This window comes from Macaca mulatta, chromosome 1 (assembly GCF_049350105.2).
Source record: "Macaca mulatta isolate MMU2019108-1 chromosome 1, T2T-MMU8v2.0, whole genome shotgun sequence".
In the NCBI taxonomy this organism is placed as follows: Eukaryota; Metazoa; Chordata; class Mammalia; order Primates; family Cercopithecidae; genus Macaca; species Macaca mulatta.
Window position 1 is genome coordinate 119700830 of NC_133406.1, and position 16782 is coordinate 119717611.

Genomic DNA, 16782 nt, shown 5'->3' on the forward strand with positions numbered 1-16782 from the left:
TTTTATTTTTTTAAGTAAATATTTTTTGAAATTATGCCATTCTTTTACTTTTGGTGTTCATTGTTTTCTTCTCATGTTTCTAAAACCTTCCACAGACTCCAGGTTATTCTCTGTCTAGTTCTTATTTCCCCTATCTATTACTTATCTATAAAACTGAGAATCTCATCTGTCCCAGAATAGGAATAGGACCTGACTAGACACAGTAAAATTAGGTCAACAGAATTAATAAAAATGTAAAGAAGAATCCTCTTTGACTATTGGATAAGTGAATTTCTAAAAAAGATTTGAAGGAAGACAAGTAATCTATAATTCAAGAAAAATATAGAGGTGTCCATGAATTTAGTGCCTCAGTCTGATACAATTATGAAAAAAACTGGAGAAAGTTGACCTTCAAATCTGAGAGATCTTAGAGAGATGAACAATTGTAATATCATAATGACATTCCCTGTCATAATGTTTGCCTTATAGATATTATTGAGTTTTTTAACTGTTAAGTTATATTCCATTGGCTCAGGTCACCTGTGTTTATCTAATCTCATCATTTTCTGTTGGTTACACCGATCTAACTCAATTTTGGAGGTACCTCATTGTTTCTTTCATCTACAGATCTAGCTAGTTTAAAGATGAAAACTGCAGCAGATGAGAAAGAAAAATACAGCTGGAAAACTTGGATGAGTTAGAAACACTAAACACTTTTCAGGAAAGCTGAGTGTCAGAGAAAAACAGATGCTGGAGGAAAAGAAAAAAAAAACAGGTCACAAAAACTGACCTGGCCAAAGGGGCCATGACCACACATTATCCTCAGATGAGGGCTTCTAATTCTTTCTTCTGCTTGATCAATTCTACTGAGACCCGCTAATGCATTTTCCAGCTCCAGGATTTGTTTGATTTTTTTCTATTACTTCAGTATCCTTGTTAAATTTCTGGTATATTTCTGAATTGTTTCTCTGTGTTTTCTTGAAGTTCATTGAGCTTTCTCAAAATAGCTATTCTGAATTCCCTGAGAGGTTACACATCTCCATCTCTCCAGGGTTGGTCACTGGGTGCCTTACTTGGTCCATTTGTTGAGGTCATATTGACTTCAATGTTATTGATACTGTCGATGTTTGTCAATATCCGGGCATTGAAGGATAAGGTATTTATTCCAGCCTTTGAAGTCAGGTCTTGTTTGTACCTGCCCTTCAGAGGACCTTCCAGGAATTCAAAGTAGGCTGATGAGTTCCCTAAGCCAGTGATCACTGCAGCCATGTTTGTACTACAGGGCACCCTAGGTCCAGGTACACTGCAATTCTTACAGATTCCTAGGTCCCCAGCCCTGTAGACTTGGGGGAGATCAGGGATTGTTCTCTGCATTCCCAGGTAAAGCCCCTAGCTTACTTCCCTTTCTTTCCCCCAAGCAAAAAGAATCTGTCTTCAGGCTGCACTGCCTGGAGTGTGGGGCGCGGTGATACAGGCATTCCCATAGCTGCTGCAGCTGCTGTCGTCATACTGGCTCACACCTCAAGTCCAGGGTCTTCCAGATCTATGCAGCATCAGGGCTTGCCCAAGGACTGCAGTCACTACAGCCTGCCTGCCACTGAAATTTATTTGAAGCCCAAGAAATTTCCAGTGATAAAGCCGGCCAGAACATTGGTGGGTTCTTCCTGAGGGGGCAGCTGATTCCCTTGTGGCCCAGGGTGGGTCTAAATGCTTCTTTTGTGGGCACCAGCCTGGAATCAAGTGCTGTGGGGTTCTGTCCAGTGTCGTGTGTCACTATGGCAAGACTGGTACTAAGTTTCAATATAAAGCCCTACACTTTCCTCTTTGTCCCCAAGCCATTAGATTCTCTCTTGGAGATGCATTTCCTGTGGTTGGGGGAGAGGTGTCATAGGCAATGCAAGACTGTCCTTCCTCCCTTCTTCAATCATCTTTTCTTATTATCATGTTAAAAGCAGGTGCTGTGATCTCTCACCTGGTTAGCTCTTGTGAAAGTGTTTTCTTGCATAGACAGTTGTTCAATTTGATGTTCCTTCGGGGAGATCATTGCTGGAGAATTCTATTCTACCATCTTACTCCACCTTCTACCTGTTTTTAGTTTTTACATGTTCTAGTAAATAATTGTGAAGTGATAGCTTTATTTAAATCTTGGGGATCAAAAGCATGTAGCTAAGAACGTTTCCCAAGGAATATTTTAAAATTTTTATATTGTTTATGGAATGACATGCTTTTTGATTCAAGGTTCTTAAATGTCGTTTTAGTTTTGATTCAATGTTATACAACACTGTTTTTTTAAACTGTGATCTGCAGCCCACATGTAATGGAATCACCTGGGGTGCTTATATTAAAAAAAAATGCAGATTCTAGGGCTCACACCAACTAAATCTCCTGGGATTGGAGACCAGCAGGTAGCTCCTATAATCTCCACAGCTGCTTCTAAGGCACACCAAGTTTAAGAAGCATTCTTTCATATTCTCAGACTGGGGATTCTGACAAAATGACAAAGAAGGAAAATCTTAATCTTTTAAAGTTAGAGTTCGGGCGTTAGACTGTGCACTTCTTCAACACAGTTTGTCTTTCCCATTTTCCCTTTCCAGTTCTTTATACTGTCAAGGGATTGGGGCAGAAATGGGAAACAAAGCAGCGAAAGAAAAACTATTTTTTTAAATACACATTTTGCTTTAATAATCACCAAAAACATTTTCATTTTCTGTCACCCACCCTGTCCACCGGTTATGTTGGCCTTCAATATATGGCAATAGCAACGTATATAAATCTATATCATACATTTATACACACACACATATTCTATCAGCACTGCGAAGACACAGACTAGGCTTTACTATGGCTGGGGGCCTCTCCCATGCCACTTAAAAATGAGCACAGGTTTGCTCTATGCAAGAATTTCAACAGAGTTGGTCTGGCCATCAGTCCCCAATTTCCCTGAGGTAAGATAGGCTGACAAAATGGGACAGCATATTTGAAGTGAGGTCAGTCCAATTTGGATACCATAGAAGAAAAGAAATTGGATGTGCTAGGTTAAGCCTGAGATGGTATCTGGGAAGTCACCACATTCATGATGTGAACTCAAAGAACACAGGTGCTACAGTGCAGACCAAAGCCCAGCCTGACTCGACCCAACAGGGTCAAGTATGGATCTGTGAGTAGTGCTCACTGAGCTCCGCCAGCAGTGTCCGGCAGGGCACCGCTGCTCAGTAGCGTGCTTTTAGAACCTGCCAGAGGAGCTCCAGCATTGGTACCACATGCCCCATTCATCAGAATCAGGGTCCTATATCCACTGAACTTTCCATCTCAGGACAGCTGATGAGGCAGAAATGTGCTGTTGCTAGTTCCCAAGCTGCTGGGGCTGTTGAGAAGCAGTACCACGAAACCTTCTATGCAAACTACGCATCTTCTGCTTAGTGCTGGGCCAGGTGGACCTTGGCTAACGGTATTCCATAGCTCTCAGAAAGGCTTTCTGGCTTTCTCCCAGCTTCACCAGGATACACCTCTGACTCCCTCTTCTGGACCCTCTGGTGGACTTGGAGGAACGAGGCCCAGATGCTCCTCAGCAGATAGGTAGCTGCACAAAAGGGGGACAGGCCCACCTTTCCTGCTGTTTTAAGGACTTCTGGTGGCTGCGCTTCTTGCATGGTGCCTGGAAGGCAAGGGTCACAAGACTGGAGTACATGACAGAGCCCTTAGGGATTTCACCTGCAGACAAAAATAAAACAATCCAAATCAGTGTATGTTGCCAGGCCCTACTGATGGCTACCTGAAGCTGCAGTGAGAGCTACAGGGTGACCAAAGCCAGGAGCATGGTGAGAACCAGTTAAGAGGATGAGCTAAGAGCATGCGCTACAGTCTGGAGAAGCAACAGGTGCCCGAGGTTACGGGGAGCCTCCCCACCTCCCTGTGTGCTGAGATCCCTGCTCCAATTCACTGCACACTGGGCGGCTGGATCCTACCACTGCCTCTTTAGGGGCCAGGTGACTCTCCAAATCACTTTGTCTCAGCAGAAAGAGGCCTTTGCCATCTCCACCCGAGAAAGAAGTGCTTAGCGTGAAACATGCACATATAGAAACAGCCTGTTGTAGGAAGAAGAGGACATTTTGTGGGGATGTCCTCTGTTAAGTTTATGTCCAGTCGCCATAATGAGGGTGTGGAGGGGCCAAGTCCACAAGGACCTCAAAGCTCAACTAAGTCCAGTTCCATCTTTGACAGATGAGGGTGCAGCAGTCTCACAGAGACTAAGGGACAAGCTGAAGCCACAGGCCAGTTAGTGATAAGCCAGGGATTAGAACTGAGGCCTCAGGTCCTTTCCAGTGATCTATGGGAGGTGGAGGGGAAAGCTTCCACACTGGAGAAAGCCAGTGAATACTAGAGACTTTTGGGTTACCTTTTAGTGGATACTAGAGACTTTTGGGCTACCTTTTCCGGCACAGGAATAAGGCTTTACAGAGGCAATTCTGTAAGTGTTGCTCTAAAGAGGCTCAGGAAAGAGAAGAATTATCAGAGAAAAACAAAAGGGAATTAGTGAAAAAATAAAAAAAAGAGCAAGTTAAACTGGCCCAAGCCATTTTCACACTGTGGAGATCAACATTCTCTCAGGTTACAGTTTAGAAACATTTCTAGGAATGTGCTCAATTGCTTATGGCAAAGCTTTGAAGTCCAGGTTTAGTTTCTGATTTTTAAACCATTTCATATACCTCAAGTTTTTCTTCAAAGCACTTCCTAGGGAATGATTAACACTTAGTGTTTTAAGTAAACATAGATAATGTCTGGTACATTTGTAACATTTTTCTCCTGAAGATTCAGTTGTTATTTACTAACAAATTCTCTTTTAGACAAATGAGACCCAACAGATCTCTTTTGTCATGTTGCTTAAAGATACAGCAAAATCAAATTGCTGTTCTTAACCCAGGAGTGTGCAGTGAAATCAGTTTACTAGGTTGCAAATTGCTTTTACTTTGTCATGAAGAGTAGAACACATAACTGGCTTCAAGATCCCTCTACCAAAAGCTTATTCTGAGGCAGACTCCCGAATGTCTAATGACTTCAAGAGTCAGCTGAATTGCATTTCTCCAGATACCTGACTCGGCATCAAAGAAGAAAAACTGGAGTGAAAAAGAGAGATGATGACAATGTGAGAGTGAACCAAGATACAGGGGCAGGAGCTGACGGGGTGGGAGGGTGATGGGAACAGAAACTAGCAGGACTCTCACTGAGGACCTGTGATCTTGCAAGCGGACCCAAAATCTTCTCCTGGAAGGCCAAAGCAGGCCAAGGTCGCCTACAAGATCTGCTAATGGATGGTGGTGGGTTGGGGACAGGCTTGGTGCCTCTGACTGGTGCAGTAGTTTCCTTCCGTCTAAGTTAGTCCTTGCCTTCTTTAAAACATCGTGTGTTCTGGTTACTGAAACAACAAAAGAGCACCACAGAGTAGAAATCACCAGCAGAAATTAACCCTACTTGCTTAGCTGAGAATTCTAAAGCATTTATTTCTTTCTGGCCATTCGGCTTGGAGTCTCCTTCTATCCACCCTGTCCTCCCCTCCCTCTTCATCCACAATTGCTCGTGGCACAGGAGGTTTGGGGACATCAAATCAGTCACCACTCCCAACATCTCCAAGCCCCCCGGTCACTGCTCCTCTGCAGCACAAGTGGGGCATCGGGAAGACTGCCCGTTTCTTCCCCCATTCCCTCTCAGGGAACCTACGCTGGCTGACGATGAACTGCTCCATGCTCTCCTTCTGCTGGTTTGCGGTCTTCAGGCGCTCAGCTGTGCTCTGAAGGAGCCGCTCCTGTTTGGATACTTTGGTTCTCAGTTCCAGAAGTTCCCTTTCTGTTGATTCTCCCTGGATAAGAGGAACAGACTGTTACTGAACAGGCAGAAGGACTAAAGCACCCTGTGCTTTGTGGCTCTTTCCAATTCCAAGAAGGATTCTACAATCTTCTCCACCCTCCTGAACTGGATTTCCTCCTTCACAGCCTCAGATACCTCCAGCTGAGGACAGTTTAGGATGAGGCCATTAGGTAGAAATATTGAGACTCTGGAATTCCCCATGTAGACTAGCACAGGCCCACACACCTGTAGCTTAAGAGAATGTCACTTCAGGCTGGAATAAAACTCCCAACTCTGAAGAGGACCTTGCTTTAGTCCTGATATCAGTTCTGTCACTCTCCCTTCACACGCAAGATTGAGAGTTCAGAAATGATATATTCGGGAGAGAGATCTGGATTCAGGAAAGTTTGCAAGTTTGTAAATATTTGTGCCAATATGGAGATGGCAAAACACCGTCTCCCTGGAATGAGCCTAGCTGGATCCCAAAGGTGTTGGTGACGTTGATCTGGAGCTGGGATCCCTGGGGAGGGGATCCTGAAACCTGTCTCCTCGAGGGTCTGCCAATCAGAGTTAGCCTGAGCTCTGAGCAGATCCTGAGGGGTGGCTGACTTTCCCCAGGCCTGGTCCAGAGATGCCAGCTGAAGTGATATGCTGGAATTCCAGGCAGCGGCTGAAAAGGCTCAGTCTCATGGGGGCATTCTGTGATCATGTGACCGTGGGACCTGAGGGGTGGGAGGTGGGTGCTGCAGCTTTAACTGAATTTCAGCTCAGCCAAACTTCAGAGAGGTAAAGAAACTGAACCTTTATGGATTGCCAGGGTTATGATGTCTCCGCCTTTTCCACACCCCTTCCTCTTCTTCTTTGATTTCTTACCAGGGGCCGGGGGCTGGCAGGGAATGGGATGTATTCAGAGCTGCAATGAAAGCAGCCACCATGGATCAGAGATGTCCCTCCAGGGACACTCCTCTAAGGTCCTGTCTATCCCAATTCAGTATGTGGCTCCTGATTTTCTGTGAAAGCTGTGACAGTGAGGAGACAGAACAGTATTGGAGGGCAGGAAAACTGGGTTCGAACCAAGAAAGGACACTGGCATCTTACCACTTTGCCAGGCAGCACAGGGATGTGGGTGCTTGGCAGGGCCGCTCTCCAGAACACGGTGAGGAGGGAAGCCGACTCCTCTAGGGCGTGGTGCAGGGCACTGGTGCTGCTCCAAAGCTCACGAAGGCCTTTGCTGCCCAGCACCTGGGGAAAGGTAACACCACAGGAGCGGAGAGATTACTTTCTTCCCCCTGCATGGGCTCCCGCTTCCTTTGTGAGTGAGGCACAGAACATGGGCCTGCTTGAACTGTGAAGCCCTCGCACAACCATTTGCAGCTCTCAGAACTAAGGTGCTGGTCCCTTTACCAGGTATGCCTCCCTCCACCTGCAGAACCCACAAGGCTTTCAAAACTCACCCCCCTTGCTGTGTCCTCTATGAACCTGTTACCTTCCTTGCCTGAGATAAATGACCACGTTTGCATTGGCGGCCTCACAGCACAGAGGATGGCTTCTCATGCTGTGTCTGTAGCCCCTTACTGTGCTGATCTACTTGTGTGTGTGTCTTGCCCTCTAGTGTGGGGTTCCGTGGAGGCAGGGCTGTCCCTACACATCCATGGGTCTCCAGCAGCTCAGACAGCACAGCCCTGGTGCCTGGTCTCTCTCACTGGCAAGGCGCTCTGAGAAGTTTTGCTGACTGCCTTCCCTCCCTCTATGCAGTCTGCACAAGGAAATGCCATGGCTGCCAGGCTTCTCACCCCTTCCACATGTGGGGGCCATACACCTGCAAATCCTTCAGTTTCTGTCCACCCCATTGTGTCAACTCTGCCCACAGATGGTCACGTGCCTTCACGAGTGTGGTAGATAATAAGCTACCAAAGGCTGCTAGGCAATGCCACATGTTTCTGTGGGGCTGAGGGGAAATATCCAGTCAGCTACATCTGGAACAGAGCAGAACTGACAGTGAAAATAGAGAAGACAGGGCCTGGCTGCTATACATGGAAGAGGAAGCCTCAGCTGTTGAGAGATGCAAAGCATGAAAAACAAAAACCAAAAAACAAAAATGGTGGGAGACGGAGTTAACATCAAAGGAAGAAAGGGCACAAGGAAACAGTGCATCTAAAGCTACAGGTGTGATTACCTCTGTGCCTTGGGCTTCAAGGCCAGGGAAGCTGCACGCTGACCTCACAAGAGACACTCTTTTTGGCCAGCAGCTTGCCCTCCACAATCTGCTGTCTTAGGGCACTGTAGTCATCCATGTGGCCAATGACATGGCGGCCATGCTTATTGGCAAAGGAGCCATCAGTAGCATCACCCTCCAGCTTGGGAGGGCTCTTCATTACTGGAGAAGTATCCAAACCCAACCCTGAAAAAGAAAATAACAACACAACAGAATCTTCTGTTATTCATAATGATATTGTCAGTTTACTCCAACTCAAAAGAGGTAGGAGACAAGAAAAGGAAGAGGCTGGGAACAAGAAAGGAAGCCTTGGAATGTACAAGGGTGGGGCAAAGTCCATAGAGATCTTCTGGCTTCTATACTTCTATAATGTTTCTTATATTATCTCTTGATAAATTTGCCAGGAGACAATTTTTTCCTTATTGGCAAATGAAATAGGACGAATCATAATAAATACACAGACACAGACAAGGAAATCAAGCTGGATACAGAGAGTGTTTTTAAGAATGGAGAGATTATGGTGCAGCAAAAACAGCAGTAGGTAAACTATAGGAGGATGAACAATGGCAAGAAAGGCAGCCACAGAAGGTGCAGTGAGTAGGGCTAAAGGCCTCGGGGCATGCAGAGAAAACTCTCTAAATACAGATAATATGTTTACAGACAACAAAAGGTTGCTTGCATTAATCACTTTCCATCATCAGTCCCTGGGCCCTTTAGTTGCCATATTTACCATTTGTTCTGTGGATTATGGCCGTTTCTGAGCCAGGAGTAGAGGAAGCAGAGCTGGGGAAGACCAGAGCTGGGGAATTGATCGCAACATCCCAGACTGGAGGGGACACAGCTGAATCTAGGGGGTAAAGGCAGCCACAGTTTTCAGGAACCCTGGAACACCCTGCTTGTGAAGCACATGCACACCTAGCCGTCCCCACTGAGGCCTAAGGTGGCAGGACTCTCCTCTTACAGAATTATCCATACCCTACAAGCAAAAGCAAAAACCAGTGAGTCACTGAGTTCAGAATGTTTCCATTCTTCAGAACAAAAAGATATTCCTTTGACTGAGGGGTGTTCCATGAGAAAGAAACCTCTAGTTTGAAAAATTATTAGGTGTATTTTAATAAACTGAGTGTTGAGTATAATTTGTGTGTGGTATCTAATACGATGCCCTGTAACTAAATGTAATGTGTATAAATATACATAGCACATATTAAAATGTAGAATCAAGGAACCAAGGAATGAATGGATTTATGGAGGACTAAACTCAACATCGTAGTCATCATTCTGATGAGCCAATACTGAAAAAAATTGACTTGTATGAGAAGAACGGAGACAGAAGGCTTGGTGGGTTAACGTTGTCTTGCTGGAGACTAAAAAGCAACCGTATAGTGGAGGAATTGGAAAATATCACAAAGAAGGTAGAAAAGGTCCTGCTCAGGCAAGTGTGGCCCAGTGCCTGCTTTCCAGCTCAGGCCTCGGGGGTGCTGGAGAAAGCGGGCAGGGACGGTGCCAGTGGAGCTGAGTCTGGGCTGCTGTGTGGGAAGCCAGTGAGAGGGGAAGGCCTGGTTAGAAGGAAGAGTTGGAGACATAACTGAACACCACAACCATCAGGGCAGCCCAGAGGAGGGCAAGGCGTCCACCTAACGTTAGCTGAGAAGTTCCTGGCGGCCAGGTGGTTTGCTTGGCGGCGTACGTGTGTTTTTTTTTATTGAATTGCCAAAACAGCATAATCATGTTATTGTCACCTTCATTTGACAAATAAGGTTACTATCAGATAAATGAGCATCTACAAGAACCAGAGAAACATAAAGATTCACATGACCCAGAAATAGCTGGCAGGAGAGTTTGAAAGCTCAGCTTTAGAGAAACTGAACAGAAGTGGCTCCTGATTTGAATGAAATTGAAGGTGTGGCCATGGAGGTGAGTGGAGATGGTGTACTAAATAGTGTATTAAAAGGAAAAAAGGACAGAGGAAGTAGAAATGGGACGATTTAAGAGACTAGGGGGACACCACTGACATTTCTATGAAAACTGGGAGAAGTGAGATTGATGGGGGATGTTGAGAAGAGAAGGGGGACCTGGTCAAACACGCCTACCTGAAAAGGCAGGCAAGAGGTGGGGTAGAGAAAGCGAATGATGGCCACCCAAAATAAATCACCCACCATCCAGGACTTCCCCAGAGCCCTGTTTCTTTAGGTACAGGAACATTTTGCCACACACTGAGTTCCCCACCTGTGAGGGAAAGGGAGACTAGAGAATCTGGAAAGGTCGGCAATATGGAGACAGGGCACCATGAACTGGAAGGAACACAGACTGAAAATCACAACACCTGGTTCTGATCCTGACTTTGTCTATAACTTCTCTAAACCCTCGCTTGTCTGTTAATATCTCAAGACCTAAGTTTTCTTATGTGAAATACAGAGAGAGCAAAACCTGCTTTACTTCAGATGAAATTATATATGTGAAAACGGTTGGCTAATACTAAAGCACTAAGCAAATCCAAGAAAATGATATGAACATACGTAGCTGCTAATTACTGAGCAATTCTTAGTGTGCCAAGCACTTGTAAGTGATTTCATTTAATGCTCAAAATCATATAAGGTATATATTATTATTATCCTCATCTTAAATATGAGGAAACTAAGGCTTAAACCTCTGAGACTTTAAACACCTTGCCCAAATCAAACGACCTCTAAGCTCAGAACCTGGAGCCTGGTCTGACCTAAATCCCATGCTTCACTCAGGCTGCTAAACTAGAACATTTCTAATTTCAACCTGACCCCAAGGAGCATGGACCAGGCAGATTGTACCTTCTGCCACAGACATCCTGGTGATCTCCCCACTGGCCGAGGGCTTTCTAAGGCCCTTTTCCTTCCTACCTTGGAGGAGCAGCTGCTTGTTTCCAGGGTCAACGCTGGCTGGGAAGTTCTGGTTAACGGAGGAGGGGCTGAGGCTGGCTTTGCCAGCACCACTATCCAGCTGCTGTTGCAGCTGCAGTCGCAGACAATTGTTCCCCTGAATCCTCTACTCCAGCTGCCCTCTCAGGGCTCGTACCTCTGCCACCAGGTGGCTCAGGTTACTGCTCAAAGGGATTTGGTGACAGGCATCCAGGCTGTAAGCTAAGAGAGAAGAGGAGTCTGGTAACATTGACCCAAGTATTTCCAAGCACTTGTCAGAACCCTCCTCTGTGACATTCTTTTCTGCCAAGGATCCCACTATCATCTGAGTCTCATGCAACCCATCTATGATAGAGATGTCACCATTTCTGTGTGTGGCCTTGGGATGGCACTGAGCTGGCACACATCCAGTCTGAAACTTCCCTGCGGTTTAAGTTACACACATGCACCTATAGAGCATTTGATTGGCAGATGAGGATAAGTCCATATTTCATCTCTATAGTAACCTTAGTCCTGTAGGCTAAAGTACAGAATCCTCCAAGGTAGAAGGCCAGCACTGAGCTAGAGAAGGGTAGGGGATGAGGGAGAAAGAGATTTGACAGTCTTTACTCTCAGAAATGAAAGAGGAGAAGGAGGAGGCCTTTTGGTAGCGTATGAGAATGTGAGTTGGACACCTTAGACCAGGGATTATAACTGAGTTTTTCAACTTGTATCTCTCTCTCTCTCTATATATATATATATGCGTGTGTGTGTGTGTACATATATATACACACACCTATATACAGTGTGTATATATGTTGTGTGTGTATATAATATATATAGGTGCATATATGTATATATATATGTACATGTATACATGTATATATATTTACCTGCATTCACCACGTGTAGTTTATGTCTTTGTACTGAGGATGAAGAGATATAAGAAATATTCTACAAGGCCACAATACCTTGTATGAAAACCTTAAGGCCAAATGTATTTTGAAAGGTAAAATTTGTTTTAGTTTTTAGCAAGGCAACAGGGTGCATATATCATATATAACATGTACCCAGTTGCATGTGAGCCACAATCCTTAATAAAACATATAACTATCTCTGCAATCAGCTATGTGAATATTCTAAGTAGATAAATAAAGACTTATGAATATCCTCTTGTCAGTTCATCTAGATTTTGTCACTAAATGAGTATTTGAAAATTTTTAATTTGGAGATCTTAATGAATTTTGAAATTACAGAGAAGAGATTATGGAGCTTTAGTGGTTGTAGCTTTGAAACGAGTCCTAAAAGGCAGGGAGAAAAGCATGAAAGGAAAGGTAGCTCAGGATGAAGTAGTTTTAGAGACTTTGGTAAATAATCTACTCTTGAATTTTGCCCAAAGTTTTATGATGTTCCTCTCTTCTTCCTCAATCCAAGTTCTCACTAAATTTTACTTATTTTTTAAAGAGATGTTTTAAAATCTATCTATACCCTTTCATTTTCCCAGTAGCACCTTATATTAGACTGTCATCTCTTAATGTGCCAGAATAGCGCTAGACCCATCCAATAGGTTTCCCAGATTCTAATGTCTCCCAACTCCAGGACATCCCCTGAGACTTAGCATCTTAAAATTCTGTTTTCATCATATGCTTATCTTCTTTGAAAAAAAACAGACTTAATTTAATTATCTCTATACAGAATGTCAACTTCCACCCTGACCGGTGGGCTTTCAAGATTTGGGGACTCTGCTCCTCCATCCTGACTTCTCACTCCCCCAACCCGAAGCTTCTCCTGTGGGCAGGCTGGTCCCACTGACCCAACACTCACCATGACTTTGTACTTAAGCTATTCTCCGAGCCTGGTGAGCCCCCTGTATTTCTTCAAGTTCCAGTTCACCTTCTCTTTAGAAAATCAGGAAACTAAATCAGGATTTATGATAATTCGAATCTAAATTCCACTGCCCTTCACCTTTGCTTAGCCCTCTGGAGGGACATAAAATACATGAGTTTTTTTCACCTGACAGTTCTTCAAATATCCAAAGCCAGTTCTCATGTCCTCAAGATCTTTTGAAAGCCTAAATTTCTTTAGTTTCTTTGACCAGTTGGAGATTTCTGGGCCACACCATTGTGCGCCCTGTCTTCATTATGTTCCTTAGTGTGTCAATGCCCTTTTCAAAGATGGTGCCCCTTAATCTAACAATATTTTAGACATGGTCCCCACAGGTGAACATCACACTTACACTACCATAGCGTCAGATTGAGCTGGTATATCTAGCAACCTTTGGCCTGTACTTGTGTGAACATGTTTCTACCAAATCCCAAACCCTCAAGTCCATGAACGGCTGCCTGTCCTATATTTCTACCCTCATCCTGTATTTCTATCACTGATATTTGTAATTGAGCTCAGGATTTTGCTTTTTATCTTTGCTAAATTTCATGACATTGATGTCAGTCCTCTGTTGCAGCCTGCTGTGACTTATTAATATTATGTTTTGAGTACCCTTCTCCATTTAAAGAAGAATGAAAAAATATATCAAAATTCTCAAATATTAGATTATTATTTAAGCAGGTAGCAAAGTCTTCAATAAATGTCCTTAACATTTAAATCCAGGATTGAAATTTAGGTCCTATTAGTGGTATTTCTATAAGGTTTTTTTTTTGTTTTGTTTTCGTGTCTTTTAATTTTCTCCTGTGGGCAGGCTGGTCCCCACTGACTCAACACTCACCATGGCTTTGTACTTAAGCTATTCGCCCAGCCTGGTAAGCCCCTGTAGTTCTTCAAATTCCAGTTCACCTTCTCTTTAGAAAATCAGGAAACTAAATCAGGGTTTACGAAAATTAAATGGAAGGGCAATAAGCTGAGAGCCAGATGTCACTAGGGAAAGGGTCAGGGTGGGAGCAGACTGCCTGCTGCATTGGGCTGAATGGGTTGTCAGTATGTATTACTGACAATATTAAAGGCCTTTTTAAATTGTGATATCATTAGGACAGTTCTTTTGCTTTAAAAATGTTATAATCTAGACATTGATAGGAATGTTTTCTTAAAGTAATTAGGAATGATCAGGCTGGGTCTTGCTCATGCCACCAACCTGTCCCTTTGGGCTTTGTGTATGAGAGTTCCTACTGGGAGCCCCAGGCTTGGGTGGGGGTTTCTGAGACAGAACTCTGTAGCTTGATCTCCACAACTCCCAAAGGAAAGACCTAAGACCTCACTAGCATCCAATGCAAGGGTAAAAAGCTCATGGGGTGAGGGGAGAAGAACACATACCTTTCAGCCCCTTCTTGGAATTGCCATAAAGTGCCTCGTAGATTTGTAGCTCTGACTGGAGGGACTCAAAGAGCTGCTGTTTCTCTTCACACTGTTGCTGCAGGAGGACCAGCTTGTGCTGCAGTCTGACCAGGGAGAGGCAAGGCCCACTGAGATGGCAGAGCCACTCAGTCACACCAGAGCAATAAGCTGAGAGCCAGATGTCAACTCAGGGGGTCATAAAGATTACGGTTAGGGTTACATCTGAGCCCCAGATGTCAACTCAGGGGGTCATGAAGACCATCACTTTTATTTCGCAGATGTGAAAATGGAGGCTGAGGGAGGTCAAGTAACTTTGCTTGAAAACACACCATTACCTACATTAGTTCAGAGCAGAAGAGACACACCAGCAGTCTCCTTACTGCTCCTACAGTGCTCTTTGCATTCTGACAAGCAGTTACAGGGCTTTTGCTGGGACCAAGCATCACAGCCAGTATAGAAGCTTCCTAGGTGATGGTGAGACTAATGTCCTATATCTAACTGGAAGCGTGGAAACCCTTCTTTTTCATGTCTCTCATATATTGAAAACTTCTACAACAGAGTTTTACTCTCTCAACTTGGGAGTGACAAGGCATTCACAGAGAAGTCCTTTCTTCTGCTCAAAGCACCCCCCCGCCCCAACACACAAAAATCAGGAATAACAGAGGGAACATTGAGGTTTCCAAAAGAGGACACCAATTGTCTTGCCAATATCCCTTCTTTTAATGTAAGAATGAACATAAGAATGAAGAATGCTTCCTTCTCTGTCAATGGGTCCCCTCTTACCTGGAGTCATTTTCCTGGAGGGAAAGACGTTCCTCTCTGAAATGCAAGACCTCTTGCTGCTTCTCCCTTAAGTCTTCCAAAAGCTGCTGCTTTCCATCTTCTCATGCTCCAGCTCCTTTTCCAGCTCTTGAAGGTGGGATCGAGAGGACAGCAGAGCCTCCCTCAGGCTTTCCGTTTCCTGGGAGTGCTCTGGTGAGAGGAACACAGGAGGATTGATTTATTATGATGGGGCCAGAGGTCAGCAGGAAGAGGACCCCAAGCACATCTGCCCTGACAGAGTTAAGGAGCAGGGAAGGAAGGCCTTATGTTGGTGGGCAAGAGCATACTGGCTCAACATCCCCCATAGCCTGGAGAATGTTGCATCTCTCTCTTTGCAAAACCCTTCATTCCACTTATTTAATCTGTCCTACCTTGCTCTTAGAGAAATTCTGGTTTCTAATGCTCACTATTTTCCAAGTGCTCACACAGCATCTGTTCGATAACCTATCCTGATCACTCTTATTCCACAAGACGGCCGAATAGAAAACCAAATCCCAAAGCAGCAAATTTAGGTGAACACAAATTTCTGTAATACCTATGTAAATAGAATAATCCATCGCATAGTGGGCAAAATGGTGATACATACCTCCAGAGCAACAGCTTTATCATGTATGTGCTGGCGAAGTTTCTCAAAAAACATTTCATTTGCTTTAAGGGTTTTGTCTGAGTTATCTCGATACTGTAGGAACTCCTGAAATTCCTGAGACAAAAACATAGTTTCTTTTATTCTTTTATTCAATATTAACCAAATTGCCAAGTAATTTGTTAGTTATTCAGGATAAAAGAGATGTGATCACTTTCCTCAAAAGTAACAAGTTTAGCAGAGATAACAGACATATAAATTGTAAACTATTCTGCAACATACAACAGACACAACACATAGAATTAACTGTTCTGCATCATACCTAGCTACCAGGGGAACACAGGATGCACTGCCTAACTCTGCCTGCAGGTGTCAGTAAAGACCTCACAGAGGAGGTAACATTTGCCGTGAGTCCTAATTAAAGGACTAGGATTTCCTAAGTGAAGAAGGGAGAGAGGACGGTATGCTAGAGAGAAAAAAAAAAAAAAAAATGCACACTACACATACAATGAAAAAATTGTACATTCAGTGAAATGTAGTGGATTCAATGTGACTGAAGCTTAGAGTAGGTGGCAGAAGAGATCAGTCTCTTCTTAATGCTCCATTTTCCCCTCAAACTTTCATTCTATCATCAAAATGACTCTGTGGAAGTTTCTGTACAGTTTTTTGTCTTCGTCTATTAAACTGAGAACAGTAGCCAAATATTTTGTCTTCCCAACACCCAGAAAAGTGTGTGACTCACAGAGGTGCTTAATGATTATTTTCTGAATATTAAGTCTTTATAAAAGACTTCATAAAAGACTGCTTAAATCAGGGCTATATGTACTGTTTCTTACACTTGTTAGTAAGCATCTTAATTCACAAATTATGTTTTCTATTTATTTTAAATCCTCTTGATTCCCACCTCTCAATGTTTTCCATATAGCGGGGACTCAACACAGGTGGAATAATATCTTAAATTTATATAAACAAATTTCAGAGTTCTATGAGCCCAGTTTTCATTGAAATCATGTAAACTCACCTGAAGCAAATGCTCCTTGTGACTCAGACTATGGTTGAGGTGCTGGATGTTTTGTTCCTGGGTTCGAATCTCATTGTATTTTTCAGCCTCCCGGGCACGAAGCTGTTGGCTCTTGTTCTGCATTTCTTCTTGTAGCTGCTGCAAGGCTTTCCGCAATTCCTGAATT

General features: G+C 43.9%; 1 protein-coding gene and 1 pseudogene across 2 annotated transcripts in view; one reads left to right on the forward strand and one right to left on the reverse strand.

The window, feature by feature from the left end:
• Window positions 1–16782, forward strand: part of LOC708768 (NBPF member 20) — an 853661-nt gene that overhangs the window by 698998 nt on the left and 137881 nt on the right.
• Window positions 2635–14983, reverse strand: PDE4DIPP5 (PDE4DIP pseudogene 5; annotated as a pseudogene). The gene is made up of 9 exons (XR_013412918.1): window positions 14974–14983; window positions 14170–14358; window positions 12919–13013; window positions 10909–11053; window positions 8766–8882; window positions 7997–8221; window positions 6919–7062; window positions 5695–5833; window positions 2635–3690 (listed from the first exon to the last, which is right to left on the reverse strand). The product of XR_013412918.1 is annotated as a PDE4DIP pseudogene 5 (transcript).